At 43.7% G+C, this 19,578-nt stretch overlaps 1 protein-coding gene and 1 long non-coding RNA gene across 2 annotated transcripts in view; one reads left to right on the forward strand and one right to left on the reverse strand.

Moving 5' to 3' along the window:
• The window catches only part of Ostf1 (osteoclast stimulating factor 1), a 47,189-nt gene that overhangs the window by 21,711 nt on the left and 5,900 nt on the right, over positions 1–19,578 (reverse strand). The window lies entirely within an intron of this gene.
• LOC148007872 (uncharacterized) lies at positions 12,645–19,225 on the forward strand. Its single transcript, XR_015647987.1, has 3 exons — positions 12,645–12,690; positions 13,600–13,778; positions 18,476–19,225. It is a non-coding gene; the product is annotated as an uncharacterized LOC148007872 (long non-coding RNA).

Here is a 19,578-nt window from a genome sequence, read left to right on the forward strand (position 1 = left end):
TATTGGATAAATCTTTAAATTTTTTGTTAAGTGAATGTTAGCATGTGTCTCTGAGAGATGGCTTTGTTTGACAGGAGTTGGGATTTGCACTGCATTTCTGCCCTAAGTATAGACAGTCCTAATAGTAACATCAAACTTAAAAACACAAAGCTAAGGGGCTGAGGGGGCTGGAGAGACGGCTCATTGGTTAAGACCACTTGTCTCTATTTCAGAAGACCCCATACAGATCCTATTCAGGCAGCTCATAACTGCAGCTCCAGAGGATTGAACACGCTTCTGTCTCTACATGTAGGATATGCAGCCTACATATACATGTAAACAAATAAATGAATAGTAAAATTAATCTTTAAAGGTAAGTAGCCAGGCAAGGTATAGTAGTACACACCTATAATCTCAGCACTCAAGAAGCAGAGAGTTTGAGGTTTCAGGTCACCCAGGACTACACAAAGAGATACTTGTCTCAAAAAAAAGAAAGAGAGAGAGAGAGAGAGAGAGAGAGAGAGAGAGAGAGATGAAAATCCTAACAAAAATTATAAAGAACAATCTAAATGATTTTAAATTTTTAAAATTAATCTATTAGGAACTTATGTTTTCCAAAAGGACGGAAAGATGGAAGGAAAGAAAAGAACCTAAGGCTGTGTCCCCCTGCATCCCACATGCTCGCAGCACTCCTCCAGCGCTCCTGTCATTGGCACTGGCTCAGTAATGAGAAGGAAAGGGCCTGACTTTGTTAAATCTCCCAGCAGCTACTTTGTATACAGTATGAATTTAAGTTCACAAAATTAATACAAGTTAGGCAGGCTAAGAAAGAGATCAAAATAGGGCTGTCTGCTTAAAACTAGTAACAGTTTAGTCCATGTTCTGGAAGATCCTTTAGAGATGACATCCAAACTAAGTCCCATTCAAAACTGGCCTCAGAGGCAGATAAGGAAGCTTGCTTCAGAATATGTTTTCACCTTACACTTTATCTGTGGCTATTTGAACATATTTTATAATACAACATAATGCAACACAGGACCACAGGCCACAGACATCAACATGACTTCTAGAGCAACACAAGCCACAGACACCAGTATGATCCCCAGTGGCAGCTTGGCCCATGGACATCAACACTGCTTCAGGCAGCAGCATAGACCACAGACAGCCGCATGCCTTCAGTGTAACATGGCTAATGTCAGTGGTAGCTGTAGACATCAATATGGCCTCCAGTGGGAGAACAGACGACAGATATTCACAGCCTCTAGCCGCAGGATGGCCCATGGTCCTCAACAGGGCCTCTGGCAGCATCAGAGACCACAGACACCAAGTCCAAGCCATGGACATCAGTAAACTACCACACACGGCTGGCAACCAGTATATTGAAGACTGTAAGACCAGAAAGATGGGAATGAGCCTAATGTCTACTGGGAGAAAACTATGTCCAGTCAACTCTGATTCATCAGCATGATAGAATCATTAAAAAGGAATGCTAACAGTTAGCAAATCGGGAAATCAATCTACATGCCCATCATGTGGCAAATTGATAAAGAAAATATCTGGGCTAGAGACGTGGCCCAGTCAGCAGAGTTCCTGCTATGCAAACATGAGGACCTAGGTTATTCCTAGCACTCATGTAAAAACGTGGGTGTGGTGGCTTGTTTAGGAAGAGACAAACAGAACCCTGGAGCTAACTGGCCAGACAGTATAGCCAAAGCAGGAAGCTCCAAGTTCAGTGAGAGACCCTGTCTCAAAATATAAAGTGGAGAGCAACAGAAGAACGCATCCAGTGTTGACCTCTGGCCTTCACACATACACATATACACACACCTGCACGCACAGGCTCACACACATACCTTAAACAACTACACCATTTATGGGGCCTTTCACCTTCTAATTTAAATTGCAGTTACATTTACTGCACTGAATGTATATAATATTTATAATATGTGAAAATAGCAACCATACCTCATATTGAGCAGGGAAGGAAACCATTCTGTTTCCTGTAAACATCCCACAAAGGAAAAGCACCTCAGATTCTCCCGTGACTTAATGAGTCTACCAGAAAACCTCTGTCAAGTGCAGTAGCTCACACCTGCAATGTTAGCATTCCAAGGCTGAGGTAGGACTGCCATGAGTGTGAGACTACCCTGGGCTACCCACACAGTAAGTCCAGGTTAGCCTGTAACAGGGTCTGAAAAAGCAAACAGGGCTGGGAAGATAGCTCAAACAAGGTGTATAGCACCTGAGGAGGGACACTTGAGGTTAACTCTGATTTACACACACACACACATATCACACACACACACACACACACACACACACACACAGCACTGCACATCTCACACATACACACCACACATCATATCACACACATAATACAGACAGCACATACATCATATACATCATACACATCACACACTCATAATACACACAGCATACACATCATACACATCATACACACATAATACACACAGCATACATAGGCACATCATACACACATACACACACACACACACACAGAGGCAATCTGAAATCTTTCTCTCTCTCTCTCTCTCTCTCTCTCTCTCTCTCTCTCTCTCTCTCTCTCTCTCTCTCTCTCTGTCTCTCTCTCCCTCCCTCCCTCCCTCCCTCCCTCCCTCCCTTCCACCCTCTTGGTTTGTATCAAGAGAAAGTTCTCTGACTGAAATAAATGTAATTTTTTCTTCTTTTCATTAGTTTGCTTGTTTGGAGACTATCCATAGCTCACAACCCTTATTTATGGAGAAAAGAAACATCCAAAGAAAGGAAGAGGTCAGGTGAGAGGTAGCCACCTTTAATCCTACCATGTAGATCCAGACTGATCTACATAGCACATTCTATATAGTGAAAATTGGTGCAAAAACAAAGAAGGCGGGCTAGAGAGATGGCTCAGCAGTTAAGAGCACTGACTGCTCTACCAGAGATCCTGAGTTCAGTTCCCAGCAACCACACGGCGGCTCGAAGCCATCTATAATGGGATCCAATGCCCTATTCTGGTGTGTGTGAAAACAGCTACAGTGTACTCACATACATAAAATACATAAAACTTTAAAAACAAAAACAAAAACAAAAACAAAAAAACCAAGGAGGGCAGGGGAAGGAGGCAGAGCTGCAGGAAAGGCTTGCGCTGAGCTGTGGGATTAGTTATCTCAGTTACCTCAAACTTTCCAAAGGGAAGCCCCAAAAGAAGCAGTTCTTTTGTGATCAACACCGATAGAACTTTCTAGTTTCCTTCAGAGAATCATAAGGATGAAAGACGTGGATGATCTTGTAAACAAGATCCGATGACAATTTGATGGGCTCAGATAAAACTCAATAAAAATTAAAGAACCTGAGAGTAAATACAAAGTAAGTGAAGAAACCTCCGATTTGCATAGATCAAGTTCTTTCCCCTTTGCTGCTAAACACTGCAGGACAAGCAGCGAGATACACAGAGCAGTGTTCCATCTGCAAAACGCAGAAGGCAGTTCACCCCAGCACCCTACTTCTGCTTAATACAGGGCGTTAGTTAGCCTTTTATCTCTCCTCTTCACTCCATGTTCTAAAAGATCAGGGCTGGAATTCTCAAAATCCAATGAGCTAGAAATGATAGACTTTAACAGAAACATCCAAAGACTAAGGAATCACAAAACCAGAAGATTTCTTATAGTTGCAGGCCCACGGGCCTGAATATTCTGTTGTTAGAATAATTCATACTAATATGTAATCCACTGGTCCTCTTGACATACTGAGTTAACACTGGACGATGTTCTGTGGACTTCAGGCTTACAGCAGTGTCTAGGGGATGAAACCCCAGCTCTGTTTCTTGCTGACATCCTGACAGGCATCTAACAACAGGCATTGTAACAATAGATCAAGAACAAACATTGATCAATTCCGAGCTTAGCTAAGGAAGGGAGACTCACAAATGTTAAAGAGCTGGGCTCCTGAACAGGCAGCACAGCTTTCTGAGCCTCTCTGCTCAGTCTCTCACCCAAGTATTGTTACATACAACAGAGAGACCCAGAGGCTAAGAGTCTGTGGAAATGGTCTGAAATTGGGATCCAGAAGAATGAAGGCCCCCAAAAAGGCCCGACATAACCTTCATCTTGAATGTCGTAAATGAGTCTGGGATGATCTAGCAGCATTCAGATGGTACTGCAGGAAAATCCAAACAGAGCTGATCTCTGAACTAAGCAGTTCTAACTACCACCACTGCCGCACTGCCACTGGCCACGGCCGCAGTTTCTGATGTCTAATTTTTCAGCCTTGCCCCTTCCTTTTCTCACCAACTCCCTTTCCCCTAGAAAAGAGAAGACTGTCATCAATAACCAAGTGTTGTCTTTTCCCCTGGAGGAAGGCTGGCCCTAGATTTCAAAACATAAAGGCCAAGGTCACAGAAGGGTGAAAGTAGAGGGAAGAGATCTGGTCTTTCCTGGGCAGGGAAAGGAAGTGCAGGCTTTTCCAGTGTTTGTCTTTGCACCTCTGGAACCCTGAGACAACACTGAGATGACTAAGAACTTGTAAAAGTGGGCAACAAATGTCAAATCTATCTTGTTTATCGTTAATGAAGGGCTGGCAGAGCTTCACAAGCCTGCATCCAACCAGCATATACCCACACACAGAACAATGAAGACAGAATTACCCTATAAAGTCAGTGTCTCACTGGACACTGGAGGCTAACAAGTAAAACGCCATGTGCCAGGTGTCCATAACTTCTTTTGGAGTTGTTGACTCGTAAGTATTTTAGTTAGGGCTTCTATAGTGGATAAAACTGTGTGCCCATAATAAGCAACTTGTAGGTACTGGTTTATTTTTGTTATACTTCCACATCACAGTCCTTCACTAAAGGCAGTCAGGGCAGAATGCAAGCAGGGCAGGAACTTGGCAGGAGCTGATACAGAGGCCACAGAATACTGCTTACTGGTTTGCTCTCCATTTCCTGTTAGTTTTCCTCACTAGTAGCTCGGAGAGCACTTCCAGCACTGTGAAAGCTAGCATGCAAGATGAACCTTCCAGGTCCACACCAGCATAATTTTGCAATGTTCTATGACTTAAGCATGTTAAGTCATTGGTGTATTTTGTAATAAGGTCTCACCTCCAAGTTCTGGATGATAATCTAGAACACTGGCAAAAGCCTATACTATTTGGGCTCTGCGGCCTCACTGGCCAATTTTCTGTCAACTTGTCAGAAACCAGTCATATGGAAAGGGGACCATCAGTGGAAAAATTTCACCCACCCTGAAAGTGGCCTGTGGTACATTTTCTTAACTGAAGATGGATGTGGAAGGGTCCAGTTAGCTCACTATAGATGGTGCCTTCCCTGGGCTGGTGGTCCCAAACATGCCTAGCTACGAATCCTCAAGCTACAACAATTGACTGGCCTAGAAAGACATGGCCAGAAAATGGAATACTATTAGTAATAAAGAGAAATCAGTTAACAAGTCATGAAAAGATGGAGAAGACTTCAATGCAAGTAAATGCTAAGTAAAAGTAATCAATCTGAGAAAACTACTGCATCTCTGACCCCATCCCTGTCTCTGTCTCTGTCTCTGTCTCTGTCTCTGTCTCTGCCTCTCTCCCTCCCTTCCTCTCCCTCTCCACCCCCCTCTCTCTTTCTGAAAAGGGGGAAACTACAGAGACAGCATAAAGATCAAAGGGAAGAAAAGGGGGAGCAAAAATAAAATGTTAGGGCAATGAAATGATTGTGTAGTGCTGTGATGGTGGATACATTGCACTATAAATTTGTCTGTGGGAGATAACGATGTGTTAGTGTTGGTGGGTGCATTGGTTGGGGTTCTTTAAATAAATAGGACCGATAGTATGAATACATACATTAAAAGGGGATTTATTAGACAGTCTTATAGGATATGGTCTGGATAGTCCAACATACCAGCAAAACAAAAACAAAAACAAAAACAAAAACAAAAACAAAAACAAAAAGACCCAGTATCACGTTCTGGAATAGGTTCCAGAAACTAACATTACCATCAAGGACTTGAAGCATACAGTTAGTAATTCCCACCACATTTCTCTATTTGGCCTATGCAGAAGACAGACAGACGGATCATGGACTATGACAGCTGCCAGCAAAGACTTAATCAAGTAGTAATTCTTAACCGCAGCTGCTATTTCAGACATAATCTTAATTAAATAGATAACACATTTCCTGATGCTTGGTGAGCAGGTATTTATTTAGAAATACTTTTTTTTAAGATATCTGTCCATAAGGGCCACAGGAAGATATCTGTCCATAAGGGCCACAGGAAGATATCTGTCCATAAGGGCCACAGGAAGATATCTGTCCATAAGGGCCACAGGAAGATATCTGTCCATAAGGGCCACAGGAAGATATCTGTCCATAAGGGCCACAGGAAGATATCTGTCCATAAGGGCCACAGGAAGATATCTGTCCATAAGGGCCACAGGAAGTAATCTGTTTTCAGTTGGCCAGGCCAGCAATAACACCTTCACTGTTCTACCTCAAGGGTTTATCAACTAACTCTCCAGCACTTGATATAACTGATTTTGAAGGGCTCTTGATCATTCGTTTCTTCCACAAAATATCACACTGGTTTACTATATTGGTAAGATTTACACTGATCGGACCATGTAAAAGGAGACAACAAACACCTTGGATTTAAATGTTGGTAACGCATATGTACATCCGAATAATAAATCCAACCAAAGTTTAAGAGTGTTCTACCTCGGTAAACTTTCTAGTCCAGTAGTATGGGGTATGCAGAAATAGCCTTCCTAAGGTTAAGGATAAGTGGTTGTATCCACCCTCCCACTAGCAGGAAAGAAACAGAATGCGTAGTGGGCACTTCTGTATTCTGGAGGCAGCACATTCCTCACTTGGGTTTGTTTCTCTGGCCCATATACCAAGTCACTCAGAAAGACACTATGGTTAAATGGGACCTGGAGTAGGAGAAAGCTCTTCAATAGGTCCTGGCTGATGTGCCACTTGGACCATATGACTGGGCAGAGCTGATAGTACTTAAGGTGCCAGTGGCAGACAGGGATGACATCTGCAGTCTCAAACAGACCACTGTGAATAAATCATAGCAGACACTTGGGGGATTTTGAAGTAAGGATCTATCATTGTCTGCTGAATTGTCTCCCTTTGAAAGACAGCTCTTAACCTGTTCTGAACAGTTTGTAGAAACTTGAGGGGGTTGGGGTAGAGAGATCACACATACACATACACACACACACACACACACACACACACACACACACACACACACACACCATGGGACACCAAGCTGAGTATTATCTGACCCACTAATTCATAATGTAGGGGTGCACAGCAGTAATCCATTATCAAATAGAGGTAATATACACATGATTAGGCCCAAGCAAGTCCTGAGAGAAAAAGCAAGTTACATGAAGAAGTTTCCCAAATGTCTGTGGTTTTAACTTTGTCACCACACCTTCTTCTAATCCCAAGCATGCACTGATGGCTTCATGGAATTTGCCCTATGACCAGTTGACAGAGGAAGCAAAGTCAAGGGCTTGGTTTATTGATGTTTCTTCACTATATGAAGGCACCACCCAGAAGTGGAGAGCTTCAGTGTTAAAAACCCCTTTCTGTGACAAACATGAAAGACACTGTAGCAAAGGAAAACCTTCACAGTGGGCAGAATTTTGGGCCTTACATTTTGCTTGTTACGTATAAATGTCCAGATGTTTGACGGTTTACTGACTCATGAACTGAAGCCAGTGGTTTGGCTGGACGGTCAGAGACTTGGAAGGGGCATGATAGAAAAATTGGTGAGAAAGGCATTCGAAGAAGAAATACGTAGATAAAGCTTCCGAATGGACATTTTTGTCTTGTGCAAGTGCTCCTCAAGAGATGGCTTCAGCACTGGAGCCAATACTCATAGTTAGGACAACCCATTTTTGTGAACCATCAGCCTCTTTCCCCAGCCATCTCTTCCCTGGTCATTTCCCAGTGGGTCCATGAACAAAGTGGCTATGGTGACAGAGATGGAGGTTGTGCAGAGACTTGATAACATGAACTTCTACTTGCCAAGGCTGACCTGGCTGCAGCTACAGCTGCTGCTGTATGCGGAGGCCAACAATGGGCCACCGATAAGAAATGGCACAAGTAAGGGGAGGGGGGAGGGGGATGTTAAGGGGAGGGGGGAGGGGGATGTTTGCCCGGAAACCGGGAAAGGGAATAACACTTGAAATGTATATAAGAAATACTCAAGTTAATAAAAAAAAAAAAAAAAAAAAAAAGAAATGGCACAAGTCCGAGGAATGACCAGCCAACAACATGACAGCATACTGATTGTACGTTCTTTGTGGAAAAGACATTGCTTTAACTTTATTGGAATAAAATCTTATTCTAGTTATAGATTTGCCTTTGTTGCTGCATGTAATGCATCTGGAAAATCTATTATCAGTGGTCTTACTGAATGCCTTATCATTCTATCTCACACAGTATTGCTTCTGACCATGGTCAAAGAACAGCAATACAGAGTGTGTGCTCACAAAATCCACAAGACTTACCATGTTCCCCACCATCCTAAAACAAATGGCTTGATAGAATGGCGGAGGCAATGGCCTTTTAAAGACACAGTTATAGCACCAAAGGTGGTGATAGCTTGGATGACGTCCCAAAAGGAGGGTTGCAACACTGAAACTGTCCATTTCTGCTTTCACATAGCACAGAACCATCAATAAACCAAGCCCTAGTCTTCTCTTCCTCAGGTATCTGATCATAAGCATACTCCATGAAGCCATCAGTGCATGCTTGGGAACAGAAGGTATTAGAATAAGAGTTAAAACCATGGACATTTGGGAAATTCCTTCATGTAACTTGCTTGTACTCTCAGGGCTTGCTTAGGCCTAACGGTTCTGGGAAGGCAATATATGCTTTGAATCAGCATCCAATACACAGTACTTCAGTCTGGATTCAAGAGTCCAGGAATAGGGGACAGAGTAGGGAATCATACTACTCAATTTTAAGAAAAATTTCACTTCCTGTTCTTATGCTCTGCTGGCCTTGAAGTTGGTGCCAGAGAGTGGGCTATTTCTATGAAGAATGTGGCCATGTGTTTAGGAGGATTTGGAACTTTAGACTTGAAAGCAGTTGAATGCTATATCAGAGTGTAAAGAATCATCCTCATGGGAACCTAGGGAACAACAGCACTAACAGAGGCCACCATGGACACCCAGCTCAAAGGCTTTCAGAGGGAAGCAAGGACTTTCACAGTGCTGGGCTAGAAGCCAGTCCTGTGATATTTTGGCAAAAAGAAAAAAAAATGGCTGCAATCTGTCCCTGTCCTAAGAACCTGCCTAATACTGAATTAAAATGCGATAGATTGATTTCCTTGGCAGAGGAGATTTCAAAGCAGCACAATATTGAATCTGTGGAAAGGCTATTATTGAAAACTTTTAGGTAGTCTACAATGACAGAGAGCGAGTAAGGCAAAATTCAGAGTTTGTAGAGAAAAGAACAACAGGAAGCTTGATGATGTTACAGGCTTGATGCTGTGATTGTTAAGAGATTAGAGAGAGTAAGCAGAGGCCTGCCCTACATTGAACAAAAGGAGGATGTCCTCAGGGCCAGATCCTACTTGCTAGATTTCCAAACTACAGAAGAGAGCTAAAGGCATCTTCTTCTCAGAGGAAGCAACTAAGCACTGAAGTGTAGTGTGATTCAGGGTCCATCCCAAGCTGGCAGCAGAACTTAGCAGTGTAAACCCATGTCCACACGATACGACTGGCTTTAGGGGCATAACAAATGCAAGAATGAAGGGGTATTGGATTTGTCCTCCATGGCTTCAAAGAGCTGCAGAGGCCAGTCAGTATACAAGAGAGTCCTGCATGAAGGCCCTGAAAGAGCAAGAGACTGTGAAAAGCCATTGTGTAAAGCTGTGATGTGGAGCTGAGTAGCAGAGGAGAACCCTAGATGCTGGAGATGCCAGAGCCACGAGATCTCTGCCCAGCAGAATTATAAAGGGAGAGGAACCAGCAATGTTTCAGGCAGCGAAGCTGGAGGGGCAGAGCCTCTGAGTCCTTTGAAACTAAAGTAGCAGGCACTGGACATAGGCTGCAGGGTTTGCTGTTTGCCCTGCTGGGTTCTGGTCTTACTTTGGTTCAGTGTTTCCTCGCTATACCCCATTCCTCCCTTCTGGAGTGGCAATGTATATTCTGTGTTGTTACCCATTGGATGCCTTTTGATTTTATAGGGGGGTTATAAATAAGAGTTTGCCTCAGGAGAGACTTGGTATTGAGAGTGTGAAAAACTCTGGAGACTTTTCAAGTTGGACTAAATGCATTTTGCATTATGGTATGACCATAGGCCTATGGGATTGAGGGAGTTGAGTGTGGTGGGGCTTGAGTGAGAATGGCCCCTCAGTTTCAGGCATTCAACTACTCGGTAACTAGCTACTCACTAGAAGCTATGGTCAAAAGATAAAACTCAAAAAAGCACACTCCAGGCTATCTGCTAAACAACTCTATAAAGAGTACAAAATATTTCCCCGTCAGATTCAGCTACGCATTAAAAATACACCATTCCCCTCCCCCTCAAAAGCAAATAGTATGACCAATTTTAGAATTTTCAAAAGGTTATTTGACTAAAAATAAATTATAGAAAACATGAAATTAATATGTACATTTATTTTTCACATTTGCCTAAAATAATGAAAGCAATATTAATATTATACTATACTTTTCATGTACAAAAACAAATGTTACTACCTTGGAATATTCTCGGGGTAAATGAAAGAAAGCATTAATGCTTTCTAACAGGCACATGTATTACATCATCCACGCCCGATCAAACAGGATGGTTATTTCTGTTGTTTTTAAGTTTTTGTTTTGTTTTATTTTTGTTTATACAGGCTTCATGACTGCATATGGGTATGTGCAGGTGAGTGCAGGGACCCTGGGAGCTAAAAGAGGGCATCAGACCACCTGGGGTTAGAGTTACATTCACGCTGTCACTTCTTAGGTGCTAGGAATTGATCCTGAGTCGTCTGCAAGAGCAGCAGGCACTCTTAACTGCTGAGCCATCTCCCCAGCCCCTGAAACAGGATGTTTTCTGTTCCGAAACGAAACAGAGGAGTCTAAGGGACGGTATCCAAGAACCAAAACCATCTTTCCACTCCTGAGGTGAAAGGAAACAGCTGTGCTCTGTGGACTCCAAGGCCCATAAATGAGAGATTATCTCAGAACACATTCTTTGGCTTGGGTTCCTATGTGTGTCATTCCACAAAAGCCCACTGCTTCAAAAATAAAGACTCTTTGGGAAGAAAGTCAGTGTGTTGGAGGCCCAGTAACGTCCAAGAGCTGTGGATGTGAAGACTAATGCAGCTGAATACATTTCTTCCCACACAGGCATTTTCTTGGATTGAAGCAAATCAATCCTCATATTTAACAGAAGAGATTGTGAACCATGCTTTTATTCCTCTTATTCCAACACGACCTCTTCTCTCCTACCCCTCTCTCCAGCTCGAAAAGAGGACGACATGGGGAAGGCAGAAGAGTGTGCGATGTGTCCTGATTTCAGCTGTGGAAATGGCGGGCTCCTTACAGACAGTAGCCAGTGTTTTCCTAACAAGAGGGTTCTGTTTATTAACACTGTGCCTTTCTAGTCTTTTTCTTTCATTTGCGTCTACTCTGCAGTGCCCTTCAGCCTAGCTACTTCTCACTTCTTGAAAGATCACGCACGCTGGCTCCTTCTATCTCTTCCACATACAACTTAAATATCTGAAAGACCAGGACTCAAACTTCCGAAGGACAAGCTCTTTGCCAAACTAAACTAAACGTGCGAGAGTGGGGAAGACAGCTGCTAACCATTCCCCAAACCTCAGTAGTTTTGAGGAGACTGCCGAAAAGTGGAAGAAAATGATTCCAGTTTGGAGACTACACGGACCATCTGCTGCGAAAGGCAGAAGCCCAGCACTGACAATGACAGCAGTGCCTAGTTGTTTCTATATGATCCATGACCTAAGAACAAACTTTACAGTGTTAAACAGTAGTTCCCAGTGCATGAAAATCACCTGAACTCAAATGCAGTGTCCAGAAGTGAAGATCCATCATATATCACAACATGGCTGTCCATTTGCACATCCTCTGGCTCCCTCACAGACTTCACGCAGCCCACCAAGCCTGAAATATTCAGTATCTGTCCCTGCACAGAAAAGCACTATCCCATGGCCGCTTCTGAAGGTAACAAGTTAGACAAAGGCACATTGTGGCCAAGCAAGGAGAGCTGCAGCCTGCGTGCCCTACAAAGACCCCCGAAGAGGCTGGGCTCGGCTTCCTCCTATATAAGACATTAGCCAGGAAAACGACTCTACATATCCAAGACCCGAGAGGGGAAATCCCCAACACTAAAGCCACTCATTAAAAATGAAATGACCCTTCTAAACTCACATTTCCAAGACATGTATTTACCATGGGCCAAGCACCGTGCAAAGCACTAACCTGCAGTGATTCGCTGAATCCTTGAAACAAGCCAAAGAGTTTATTACCCATATTTTATAGCTGCAGTTATGGATGCAAAGCCCCTAGTCTGGGAACACAGAACCAGGAAGAAGATCCCCTAAGGACATGGGCTCATGAGGCTTTGACCAGACCGCTGAGGTCATAATGAAGAACCCAGGCTCTCGGCACTGGACACTTCTCAGAGAATCCAGCTTTTAACAGAGGTTCCTGAGAGTGAAAACATTAATATAGACAAAGTAGCAGGTACTTCTTCTGACACACATGTGTCTGGGTCAGTCATCATTGTGTGCATTTGTACATTATTTGGGACTTAATGCATATGTCTTTGTTGTCACTGACAAAAACATTCTTATCAAATTCCTAGTTTTGTATAGTAGGGAATGCATCATATACAATATTCTAGCAAAAATCTCAATGTTTCTATTAAGGGAACAGAATATATATTAGATCCCTTGGCTGCTGGAGAATTAAAGGAGTTTAAATTTGTACTTTCAAGACATATTTAGGGACATGAAAATAGGATTATTCATTGCTAAAATATTCATTGCTATACATGTATACAGTTCTAGAATATAAGTTACCTTTAACTTAAGTTTTATCATTATCTTTAAAAATTGGTTTTGAGCTAGGCCTGGTGGCACCATCCCATAACCCCAGGTACTTGGAAGGCTCAAGTAAGATGATCACAAATTTATAGCCACCAAATAGGAGAGCAGGTATTTCAGGCTGGGACTGCTGAGCAAGAGCTTGTTTCAAAGTAGAAAGGCTGGGGACCTGGCTCAGTGGTAGAGTGGTCCCCTATATCCAAGTCCCTAGGATCAGTACTGTTTGAAAAATATAGCTTTGAGGGAACAAATTTATGTTTCGCTAATATGTAAGAGATTGGCTGTACATGCAATCAGCTATGTAAAGCAAGATATGCACACAGAGAAACTACAGGAAAACACCAAATGCTACTTCCCTGCATGGCAAAGCTACAAGTCGTGTTTATTTCCTTTAGATATGAACTGTCGAGAGTGAATAGGAATTACAAGAAAACATGTTCTTTATTAGCATCCTACTGAAGAACAACTTGGAAAACATGTGCATTTATCAGCGTTTACTAATGGGGTCCCTTTGTTCCCCTTTTCTCCCTGAAATGGCCATGAAAAGAAACATCAGACAGTTAAATACCAACAATAGCAAAAACATCCACAAAGTGACTGAATGGTGAAATCTGAAATCAGCACAGGTGACAGGAGGCGACATCTCTTTTGATGTAAAATGATAGCATAAGGTACCCATGCAAAGAGACGACGGCAGGGAAAGGAAGTCCCAGATCCGAGACCAGAGTGAGTATGCAAGGGCTGGAGGGCAGGGAGTGCATCCTGGGCTGGTCATCATCTGCACCCAACAGTGGGTGGAAGAAAGGGTGAGAGAGAGCTCAGGCTTGGGGCATGAACCTCTGCTAGGGCTCTCTCAAGACAAGGAGTGGGGGAGAGGGGACCACACTTTATCTTAAGCTGTCTTCCATATTGTTTCCAGGGACTAAGAACTGAGTATAGATTCTACATTATCAGACAAGAAGGCAAGCGTAACCAACTCTCCTAGAAGTGTTTAGTTAGGTCCATGTGTCATGTGTGGACTCTCTCAAGTGCTTTAAAAAGACTCACGGTTCATGGGATGCACACACACACACACACACACACACACACACACACACACACACACTAAACTAAAGACAATTTCATTTAATTTTTTTTTTCCTTTCAGTTACTCACTCATATTTCTGTTGCTATTTTCTCCGGCACTCCCATCTTCGCCCCTTCTGTGTACTAGCCATAACTAATCACAGACATCCTGCCCTACCACTGGGAGGTCCATGATTTGAAACCACAGGTCAGATCATTTCATATATCAATGTGTGCAACCAGTGTTTAGAAATCTTGTGAAAAAAAAAAACAACAATAACAAAAAAAACCCTTCAGATTTAAATATCTAGAACACTAGCATTAATGAGACACTCTTCGCCTCAGCCCCCACGGGCCCATAACTACCAAGACAAGGCAATGTTGGATTTGTGTTCAGCATGTGTGAACCCTACAAATGTCTCCAGTACATATGATCTCTTCAAACCTGACACAGAAACAAAGATTTACAATGTACGAGAGAGAACCACCAAAGCCCAGTGCTCAAGTAGTCGGACAGTATATTTATTATACCAGAGAGTGGCCAAATTTGTATAGCAGAAAGTTAATACTCAAACTCTGGTTTAACACAGCAAAGTCTGGGTGTGTATAAAATGTAAAAATCACAAGAAAAGAGCCAGGAAAAAAAATCAACAGGGGTTACCTTTGAAAATTGAGCCCTTCGTCTTCCAAAAACAAAAGGATTCAATACTTTTCTCCACAGTATACCCAAGAGACCACAAAGATGGTGTCTAAGAGAGTCAGGCTTGATGGTAAAGTCTTAAAATACCACTACTTAGTAGGCTGAGGCAGGAGGATTACAAATTCAAGGCCAAGCTAGGCCAGCCTGGGCAACTTAGTGAGAACTCTGTCCAAAAAAAAAAAAAAAAAAAAAAAAAAAAATGGCTTGAGCTATAGTTGAAGGCTTGCATGTAGGGCCCTTGGCTTAATCCCCAGTTGGAGGTGAGAGGTGGGAGGGGGAGTACTTAAAAAAGGGAAATGAGCTCAGGGGAGCTATCTGTAAGAAATCAACACAGTAACCACAAGTCACACTCACTGCAACACTAGCTTTCAGCTGGAGACTCCTCCCTTGAGAGGATTCTCAAGCACAGCAGCGCCACTCCTGTATGTGAATGCCTCCATGGGAGAGACAGGGACAGACAGTGGCCCCCCATACATGGTACAATGTACTTCTAATGCTATCCCCATCAAGGCCTGGCCTGGAGTCTCCATCTCCTCAACCATGGCGACTCAGCAGCAGACACGAAGGTGGTAAGAGATGGTCTTCAAAGCTGAGACCATTCGTGGAAAGGAAGAGTTGACAGAATCAGGAGGTCTGGAAAGCCCAGCAAGTCTAAGAGGCTCCCACAGGGCCAGAGGTTACCTTCTCCCCAAACACCTCAGATTTAGGAAGGAAGGGTCCAAGGGGAGCCAAGGCCTCTAGAACTTCCTCAGAGAACAGGAGCAGATAAACTAAAAGATGGTTTTCTGGAGCCACCATCAGAACAGGGTAAATTTCAGGACAGTGAGAGTAGAAACCCCCCTTTCTGTCATGCCCTGACTGGGGAATAACAACCTTTGAAGGCCACAAACAGTACCTCCCTTTCAGGACACTAAAAGACCCAAGGTCCTGCTCACCTCTGAGGCCATACTAGGCTTTAAAATGTCATTTGCATTAATGCATATTATGAGTGTGGTGACATAGGTGGGAGGAGACTGAGGAACTGGCCCTTAAACTCTGAAGGTGCCCTAATTCCCTCCCAAGCCCAAATCCTGTGGCATCATTTGCTGTGTCAGATGAGAAAGGAGAGGCTGGGACAGAAGAAGGAGAAGCCTGCACCCTCAGGACTGTGGCCTGACCCACATGCCATGGTCATCTGAACTATACTCCCTGAGATAACCATAAGTTCACTCTCTATACCATCCACCCACATATGGAGCTCGCCATCTCTCTCCATCTGTCCCAATAAATTAATATGTCAGGGCTTATAATCCTCTATAAACATAACTTTTCCAATCCTAAAGGCACAACAATAAAACTTGTTCCTATCACTATAATTATAAATTCCTAAGCTCATCATTTTAACCCCAGATGTAAGCGTTGCTTAGGAGTTGGGGGAGAGAGGGGAAGGAAAGAGGAGGCTTTCAGTTCCTTAGTCGAATGCACACACCTCATTCATGCAGAGTAACATGCGAACAGTCCTTCTCTTTGGGGAAGCCTTCTCAACCCTCTGGTTAAAGAGCAGCCATGAAAACCCTCGTGCCTAGAATCAAACATGAGAGTTCCTATAAAGCAGAGTCTGACCTTGAACCTAAGTGTTTAGGCTTGTCACGTTTATAAGGGTCAGAAAGACAAGATGGGAGTGCTCCAGAAAGGTGAGCTGCAAAGGATATTTTACACAGAGAATGAATTCCTAAAAACTACAAGTCGTACTCCTAGAGCTCACATCCACAGAGCCAACACTTTCTACATAAAATCCTATGTGGGTCGGTAGCTTCTGGAAGAGAGTCAGTTTTCTTTAAGGGCATGTCTGTCCCCTGCTAGGACCATGCTCCTAGGTTGACCACACGCCAAAGGGATTCAGTGAGTTACTAAAAACGGGAAGGGGGTTGGGGGCACACAAAGTTGGGAGGGGTAGGGAGGTAGACGTTAGATCTAAAATGAGCTGGGAGAAGAGTAGAAATATGATCAAGACACATTATAAAAGTTCCTCAAGGGTTGGGGATTTGGCTCAGTGGTAGAGTGCTTGCCTAGCAAGCACAAGGCCCTGGGTTCGGTCCCCAGCTCCAAAAAAAAAAAAAAAAAGTTCCTCAAATCATAAAAATGTTAGCTTAATTAGTAAAGGTCACAAAGAAAGCCTGTCTTGGCAGCCATGCACGCACGGTCACATTTTACAATGGTCTCGTTAGAACCCGAGCCTACGGTGCCCCTGGAGCATCCTGTCAGGCTCCCAATGGTCTCCTCCAGTTAGCTGTAGTCACGACACCACCCAGCATGGCTGGAGACTGTGAAATGGGAATCTGATTTACTCATCACAGCACCACACCCCACCCTAGTGCTCACACCATCCTCTGCTCTCAGGATCACTCATGGAAGTCCGACCTGGCGTATTCCCTCTCTCCATGACTGTGAAGCCACATGGGCACTAAGCACCAAGCTAGGGGCAGGCAGGAAATAACTAAAAGCTCCAAGTGGGTGGGATTATTCAGAAATATGAAAATTATACAAAAGGTCACTCTGAGGTGAATTCTGAATCCGGTCATTACAGAGTCATTCAGGGAGTTCCTTTCTAGAAGCTTGTTTCTTACTGCATATGTACCTTTTGGTTGTTTTGAGACAGGGTCTCACGTAGTCCATGCTAACCCCAAGCTTGCTATATAGATAAATCTGGCCTTAAGTGTCAGTCCCTCCTTTCTCTACCTCCCGAGTGCTGGGATGACAGGGTACACCATCATGCCTGGCGTGTGTGATACTGGGGATCGAACCCCGGTCTTTGGGCACACTCGGCAAGCACTTTACTAACTGAGCGACATCTCAGGCTTCTATTTTAATGTGAGGATTTTGGAGATGGGAACCACAACAGATCAATAATTGGGTTAACACTGTGGGTGCTTTAAATCAGATGAGAAGCAGTGAATTCATCCTGAGGGCCAATGGACAAAGAAAAAAAGAACCCAAGTTCTAACTGTTGTGCATGAGGAAGACCAGGATGGTCCTAAGTAAGACACTATGTTAAGGCTCCTAGGCCTGTGGCCCTGATACTTAAGATGTTACTACCATGCTCAAAACAGCTGGCCATGCCATTAGGGTCTGCCTAAGTGCGGGAGCATCCAGGACCTAGATGCCAATCAAATGGGAGTGCCAGAACAGGTGTCCTGACAGAGAACCAGGAATTGGGCAAGAGCTTGGCATAGAAAACAGAGCAAGACCAACTCCTAGGAACCAAAAGTCCCCAAAGAACCCCGGAGCCTCAACATTCATGAACAGACTTGGCACTCCAGGAGGGGAAGGAAGGTATTCAGCAAGAACCAGAACCCACACGGGATGGGAGGGGTTCTCAGTAAGAGGACGGCACCGGTTGCCACAGCAGCAGCTCTGACTAGAATGCAGCTTATGTTAGGGTGAGATCCTGGTAGGCAGCTCAGTAGGTGATTTGGATTTATAGCCTAAACCCAGACATGGCAGAACAGGCAGTTTTCTTCCCCAACAGAAATTAAGGATGTTAACAGAAACTTCAATTTCAATTTCGGTACATGCTTGGTATACAAACTTGGGAGGGGATAGTTTCTAATACAGTGTTTCAAAGCCAGTGTCTCTGCCCAAAGAAATTGTAAGAATGTCTCCAATTCTGGTATTCCAGGAGGACAACCAAGATGAAGCTTCACTGGTTCATCAAAACAGACCCCAAAGCAGCTGCAGAGTGTGTATTCTAGAAAACCCCAGAAACCTCAGCAAGCGATGCATCAGAGGTCAGTGAGAGAATCTGGACTGTAAGCAAAGATGAGACACAGCTCTCTTCCAGACCTCCTGAGTCGGAGACGCCTGTCAGCTGGGTGTCATCTACGGCCCTCCCTCACCTGTGCTCAGAGGGTCGGGATGTGGCAGCATCTCCCAGGAAGTGCAGTGCTTGTTCTGAGTCTGAAGAAAGCATGGCCTTTCCACAGGAACCCTATGCTGAAGACAGCTCTGGTCTCACAGGAGTGAGTTAGGAAAGCCAGGAGACTCTCATGAGGCAAGTCAAGAAGACCCTGCCTGGTGCTTCTTCAGATTCTCTTAAGGGGCCTGAGTTAAACCCCTTTAGCTTAGATACGATGTTATTAGTTATGATATTATCTTTAGTTTGTTGAGTTTAAATTGTTCACAAGTTCCCAAAAACATGAAGGGAGCCAGCAGAAAAGATGGGACTCCAAGTGCTTGGTGAATCCCAAGAATATAAAACCAAAATAGCTTGTCAAAATCTTTGGGATGTTGCAGTTTTAAAATCCCATACCAATCAAAACGTACAACTTCAAAATTCCCCTTTAATTTCTGCTCCAAAATAGGTTGAGAAACTTGCCTGTAACACTCGAAAAGGTGTTACAAAATAAAGTAGGAACTATCTGGCAAAGACGAAGCCGGCAGCATCAGTCACCAAGTAGCTTGTTCTCTCCGTTGGAAGTCCCTAACCTCTCACTACAGCTACACACTCAACAACTGCAGAGAACCAATACCCGACCACGTCGATGTGGGGGAGGACCAGAGCGAGCAGCTCAGGTCTCACTTTCTTTTTTTGTTTAAAGATTTATTTATTTAATGTATATGAGTACACTGCAGCTGTCTTCAGACACACCAGAAGAGGGCATCAGATCCCATTACAGATGGTTGTGAGCCACCATGTGGTTGCTGGGAATTGAACTCAGGACCTCTGGAAGAGCAGTCAGTGCTCTTAACCACTGAGCCATCTCTCCAGCCCCAGTTCTCACT

This window comes from Rattus norvegicus, chromosome 1 (genome assembly GCF_021556685.1).
Source record: "Rattus norvegicus strain SHRSP/BbbUtx chromosome 1, alternate assembly SHRSP_T2T, whole genome shotgun sequence".
NCBI classification, from domain to species: Eukaryota; Metazoa; Chordata; class Mammalia; order Rodentia; family Muridae; genus Rattus; species Rattus norvegicus.